Genomic DNA, 6,751 nt, shown 5'->3' on the forward strand with positions numbered 1-6,751 from the left:
CAAAACCTCCAGGTTTTCTAACTCATACTGTGTGTGAGCATGACTTTCTACCATAACCACTGGTTACCCCAAAACTTCAATGCACATCAAGATTCCAAACTGGTTTTTGCAAACAAAGATTCTAATTACTTGCCATACAAACTTAGTGTTTAAATAAATTGTTTGCATTTTAATTGTTTGGAAAATAGCTAGACTCTGGGAGGTGATATATATATATATATATATATATATATATATATATATATATATATATATATATAACCCTTACTTTGTCGCTGTCTCAAAAGCTTGAGTGTCTCAAGGAGGTGTTCATTCAGGTACTTGTTGAAGGATTAAAAATTAATAATAAGCCGCCTAGCTACCCAAAAAGAAGAGGTAGGGTCTGTGAGAACATGAACTTTTCGCCCCTCCCTTGCTGTACAATGGTTCCCGGAACATTCTTGCATGAAAGGTTTCCTGGAACAGCCACAATGACCCATAGCCTCCGGCCACAATGGTCCAATGGCCCTGTAAAATGTCACTACCCCTAATCACAATGTCACAAAGTCCTAAATTGTATGGGCAGTTTATGGTTTTGGAATTCCCCTCCTCCCTCCCTCTTGATCCCCCTGGTTTGTGGTTTTTTCCTTTATAAGCTCTGTGAAAATTCAGGTCGGGGTCGAACTCCTCTACTCCCTGTGTGGTGTATGAGTCTCGACCCCAGCATGCTGGCCTGAGCTCTCGTTTCATCTCGCTCACAATAAATCTTCCTCGTGTGATTACAGCAGGTCGGTGTCTGTGTCCTACTGGGTGCGCGTCTTTCCCGAGACTTGAGTGGGGGGCTCCCTTCGGGGGTCTTTCATTTGGGGGCTCGTCCGGGATCTGCGCGACCACCCAGGGGTCCTAGACCCACTTGGAGGTAAGATTCTCTGTTTTATCTCAGCGCTGTGTCTGGGTCTGTGTCTATGTTCTGTCTGGGAATCTGGTGCGATCGCTGTTTCGGTTTTGCGGACGCTCAGTGAGACCGCGCTCCAGGAAGGAGAGCGGGGTGGATAGGGATAGACGTGTCCAGGTACCCACCGTCCGTTCGCCCTGGGAGACGTCCCAGGAGGACAAGGGGGGACCAGGGACGCCTGGTGAACCCCATCTGATAGGTCCAGAGGAGACTTTACTCCTTGACGACCGGTTTGTTAGGCAAGGTCTGCGACCTGCCGATCAGTTTCAGTGCCTCTGGTCGACACGAAGTCGACGTCGGTTTTGTTTTCTTTTTTCTCTTTTGTTTGTGCTCGTGTGTGTGAGTGTGTGTGAATTAAGTCCTGTAGTCTGTGTTTTTCGGTACCGGTTTAAGGTCTTAGTGCACTGTCTGGGCAGATGAAGGATTCCTGCCCTGTGCACGAGAGTCTTAGTGCACTGTCTGGGCAGAAGAAGGTTTCCTGCCCTGTGCACGGGTGGAAGAAGGTTCCCCACCCCGAAATGGCGCCTGTGAGTAGATGAAGGATTCCTACTCCGAATAGTCTTTTTCTTTCTTTTTTTTTCCTTTTTAGAAAGCGCACCGGGGGACGCCCCAATTGCGCAGGCTCTGGGACTCGTGAGAGACGTTCCACGAGTCAGCCTTTGTTGGGTCCTGGCTCTGGGACGCGTGAGAAACGTTCCTCGAGCCGAATTTTGTCGGGAGGACCTGGCAACGGACAGTCAAAAAGATCTGACTGTGACTTTGGAGGTCGCGTTCGGCTGCCTATTTAAGTATAGGCACGGACAAGTGTGCTTAGATGTGTTAGTGTCTGTTGTCTGTATTCTGTTTCTGTGTTTGGTATCCCAGAAGCAGCTAAGGTTAAGCTGCAGTTTGGGCCAGGTACTGAAGGTACCAGGCATCTGTGGAAATTGGTTATAGGATGCTTTGTCTTGGTCTTGTTTGTCTGGATTGTTTTCTGTGGTATTGTCCAGTGTTTTTTTTTTTGACTTTTGTTTCGTGTTTGAATTTGGACTGACGACCGTGTTTAAAATCTTGGACTGACGACTGTGTTTGAAATCATGAAACTGTTTGCTTTGTTCGTCGAAGAGTTTTACTTGGTCCCCTTAACGCTTAGTGAGTAAGAAACTTAATTTTGTAGACCCCGCTCTAGTGGCAGTGTGTTGGTTGATAGCCAAAGTTAATTTTTAAAACACAGTGTTTTGGGGGTTGGGGATTTAGCTCAGTGGTAGAGCTCTTGCCTAGCAAGCGCAAGGCCCTGGGTTCGGTCCCCAGCTCTGAAAAAAGGAAAGAAAAACAAAACAAAAACATAGTGTTTTATCTGTGCTTATGCTCGCAGCCAGCTGTGATGAACTGGGAAAGATTTAAATTTTGCTTGGGAGCAAAGAGTCTTAAAGGCAGAGTTTCAGCCGGTATGACACGTAGTGCATAACTGCCTAAAAGATCAAAAATGCTGTTAACAGGCTAAAAAAAAAAAAAAAAGGGACAGGCTGTGTTAGAAATGCTACAGGAAGAATAATCTAAAAAGGCTGAGAGCTAGGTGGGGCTATAAGGAAAACAAGAATAGGAAAGGAATTTCTGACATTTGCTCACAGTAGGAGAGCACTCATTTAGAGAAGTTCTTTAAGGAAGCCTGCCTTATCTGCTGTCTTTATTCCAAGGGAGGAGTCAGTCTCCAGCACTAAATTACTTGGCGGTAGCCAAGGTCAGGATTAATGTTTTCTTTTCCTTGGCCCCTTTAAACCCAGTGAGACAGTTTGGTAAAGGGCTACTACTGAGGTCCTGATAGCCCCAGGTGAACTGGTTACAATTCTTTTATCAGCCCCCTGGCATCTAGCACCCAGGTTCTAACCATCTCTCCATCCTTTTGTTATTAGTTGTTACTAGAAGCCTAGTGTCATTTGGAGGCTGGTTCTCTTGAGAGGCAAAGCCATGGAGCTGACACTGACAATGGCCTTTTTGTTCCAAGAAAGGACTCCTGGTTTAGCTGTGTGACTAAATGCTGTTTGCCCTCTTCGGTAGACTCTATTCTCAAGATTCTCTTGTTTTCTCACCATCCCATTTGATATGCTTGTTAGTAACTGTTACAGGTCTTCTTTACCACCGATGAAAGACGGAATCCTACTGGAGACCAGAAAAAAATGTTCCAGACACGGATAGAAGGCCCTCACTTCTGCCTGCTCTCTTCAGACGCCTGAAGGTAGGGAGTGCCAGGTCTGCCCCCAGGCTCCAAGGATCGGTCTCCTAGGGGCTGGAAAATGCCCCACCAATCTGGCTAAGATAAGGAAAAGATATGAAGAGAAAGTTACAGAAACTTGAAGGGTTAAGCTAAGTCGCTGAGAGAGTTATTGTAAGTTGATGCATGGTTCAGGGTCTGTGCAGAAAAGTGGACAGCACCTAATAGCTGTAGAAGAAGATGCAGAGAGACAGAAAAAAAAAAAAGAAAGAAAGAAAGAAAGAGGTAAAGAGTGCAGGAAGCTAGGGAAGAAAAGAGACTAAAAGAAGAGGAAGCTAGAGAGCTAAAGAGAGATAAAAGACAAGAGAGGAACATATACTGGCCACAGTAGTTAGGGAACCTAGGAAGATAGTACCTGGCAACAGAAGAGAATTCCTGGCTAAAGATCAGTGTGCCTAATACGAAGAAAAAGGACATTGGGTCAGGGACTGCCCCAGAAAGAACAAGAGGGGACACTGGAGAGCCTCTTGGTCCTAGAGTGCTGGCTATGTACAGAGATAGAAGGGAAGTGTGGATGCAGGGACCCAATGCTCTGTGCTCCTATGCCCCCCTCCAGTGGGCCAATATCCAAAGACCTTGGGTACAGGGGCCTACTGGCAACAAACAATACTTATGGACTGCCCGAAGAACAGTGGACCTTGGCGTGGGCCGGGTAACCCACTAGTTCATAGTCATCCCTGACTGCCCCTATCCCTTGCTCATGAGAAAATTGCTCTCCAAAATGGCTTGCGTGGGCTGAAATGGCTGGGTGAGGCCATGTGTATGCATATCTACAGACTGTGTATGCGGAGCTTAAGACCTGTCTCAGTGCACCAGTACCTGATGCTGGGAGACGAATGGCTTAGCGCTGTTCTACTTGGAACATATCACTCCTGCCAGCCGGGCACTAACAATTATCACCCAATCCAGGACTTAAACTGTGATAGAGTGGCTGATGTTCTGCCTTTGAATAGAGTGTCCCAAAAGATGGGACCACTGGTCAGCTGCCATGGACTAGATTCTCCACCGGTTGGGGACAATCTGGTCACCTTGCTGCCCAATCCGGACCTGGAGCCACCACAGCACAAGTGTCAAGTACTGGCAGAAGCCCATGGGTGGAGGAAAGACCTCTGCGACTGGCTGATTGACCCCTGCTGAAAGCCGAGGACCTTGTCCACAGACGGGAACAGTTCTCTTCATGAATGAAGGTCAGAGACAAGTGGGTGCTGCCATGGTGGACAACACAATGTCATCTGGGATGGCTGAACCTCTACCCCCCAGTACATCAGCACTGCAGATGCCTTTACCATCTCTTGGATGCCCTGGTGAAGCCAACAACTGTGAGTACTATTCATTGCTCAGGATATCAGGAGGGAAGAGATTCAGTGACATGGGGCAATAACGAAGCAGATAAAGTGGCTCGAAAAATGGTTATGCAGGAGCCCATCCTGGTTGCAGGCCTGCAAGAGACAGCCACTGGGAACTGGGATCGGACTAAGGGATGGCCTCACTTAGAAAAGGCCCAAATTGCTTAAAAGATAAAGGACAATGGCACATTGAGGGGAAAGCTATACTTCCCAGAGAACAAAGAAAAGACTCACTTTGCCAAATACAGAAATGGACTCATTTAGGAGATAAAAAGTTTGTCCAAGTAGTTAAGTGTATGTAATAGACTTTAAGATTTTAGCCAGAGAGACAGTAGAAAGTATAAGGTATGTCAATAAGTGAATGCTTAGCAAGCAAACAGGGCAAAGAGACCTAGAGAGTTTGGTGAAAAGTCGAAGTGAACTTCACTGAGATAAAACCAGAAAAATATAATCACAAGTATCTCCTAGTGCTTGTAGATACTTTTTCAGGAATAGATAGAAGCTTTCCTCACCAAACAAGAGACGGCCTCTGCAATCATCAAGAAGATACTGGAAGAAATCTTCCTCTGATTTGGAATGCCCAAGGTAATCTGGTCAGACAACGGCCCTACTTTCGTTGCCAAGGTAAGCCAGGGTGTGGCCAAGTATTTAGAGGTCAATTGGAAATTACATTGTATTTACAGACCTCAAAGTTCAGGACAGGTAGGGTAAATAAATAGAACTCTAAAAGAGACCCTGACCAAATTAACCATAGAGACTGGCACAGACTGGGTGACACTCCTTCCCTCTTGCTCTCTTCAGAGCAAGAAATACCCCTTCCAGATTCAGCCTTACCCCCTTTGAGATCTTATATGGGGCCTCAGCCCCCCTGACTGTATTAGATGATGTTACTGAACCAACATGTCATAGTGCCATAGTAATAATGATTTGTGTGCCAGGCTAAAAGACCTACAGGTGATACAGAAAGAAATCTGCTCACAGCTGACAGCAGCCTATGCCCCGGAGACCCCTGAGACATCCCATCAGTTCCAGGTTGCAGCTACACTGAGTCCAGACACTCGAGCCTCGCTGGAAAGGACCGTACCTGGTGCTGCTGACCACCCTGACAGCTGTCAATTCTCAGCCCTCACCAGCCGTGTACTAGCTGTTGGGGCTGAGAGCTGGGACCTAGAGGGAAATTCAGTCATGTTTGTCCTGGGTTCTATCAAGATAGGTGTGGGATAGGCTTGATTTCCATTACAAATGATGTAACATTGCATATGTTAGTACTCTTAACACTTCTTGGGACTGTGCCTCAGGGATCACAGTCCGTATAAGCTTAGAAGTTCTAAAAGCTAGTCATGACCTTGGTGGATAGGCTTGGATAGTGTCCAGGTTAGAATCCTCATGTTAAGACTACAATACCAAGCTGTTATGCTAGATGAAGCTGAGTTCTCCATGAAGTTCTAGGATTAGAACTATTAACAAAAAAAGAAGTGGGGAATGAAGGATTAAAAATTAATAATAAGCCGCCTAGCTACCCAAAAAGAAGAGGTAGGGTCTGTGAGAACATGAACTTTTCGCCCCTCCCTTGCTGTACAATGGTTCCCGGAACATTCTTGCATGAAAGGTTTCCTGGAACAGCCACAATGACCCATAGCCTCCGGCCACAATGGTCCAATGGCCCTGTAAAATGTCACTACCCCTAATCACAATGTCACAAAGTCCTAAATTGTATGGGCAGTTTATGGTTTTGGAATTCCCCTCCTCCCTCCCTCTTGATCCCCCTGGTTTGTGGTTTTTTCCTTTATAAGCTCTGTGAAAATTCAGGTCGGGGTCGAACTCCTCTACTCCCTGTGTGGTGTATGAGTCTCGACCCCAGCATGCTGGCCTGAGCTCTCGTTTCATCTCGCTCACAATAAATCTTCCTCGTGTGATTACAGCAGGTCGGTGTCTGTGTCCTACTGGGTGCGCGTCTTTCCCGAGACTTGAGTGGGGGGCTCCCTTCGGGGGTCTTTCACTTGTCAAACAGTTTCGTGCAGCTAATAACTCTCGGTGGCTGCCATCACCACCCACAATAGGACACTTGCTTAAAGCGAGTTCTGAAAATTTTAACTAAGTCAGAACACTGTCCCCTTCATTCCTCCAGAGCTTTGATAATGTCCTCAGCTCAGAACTGTGATTTTTTTTTAACAAAGGTCAGTGCTCCGGGAACAGAGTATTCTGCTTCATTGTCAAGAG

General features: G+C 46.4%; 1 long non-coding RNA gene across 1 annotated transcript; it reads left to right on the plus strand.

Moving 5' to 3' along the window:
• Window positions 1-328: 328 nt before the first annotated feature.
• Window positions 329-6,455, plus strand: LOC134480430 (uncharacterized). Its single transcript, XR_010054898.1, has 2 exons — window positions 329-4,372; window positions 4,446-6,455. It is a non-coding gene; the product is annotated as an uncharacterized LOC134480430 (long non-coding RNA).
• Window positions 6,456-6,751: the final 296 nt, after the last annotated feature.

This window comes from Rattus norvegicus, chromosome 9 (assembly GCF_036323735.1).
Source record: "Rattus norvegicus strain BN/NHsdMcwi chromosome 9, GRCr8, whole genome shotgun sequence".
In the NCBI taxonomy this organism is placed as follows: domain Eukaryota; kingdom Metazoa; phylum Chordata; class Mammalia; order Rodentia; family Muridae; genus Rattus; species Rattus norvegicus.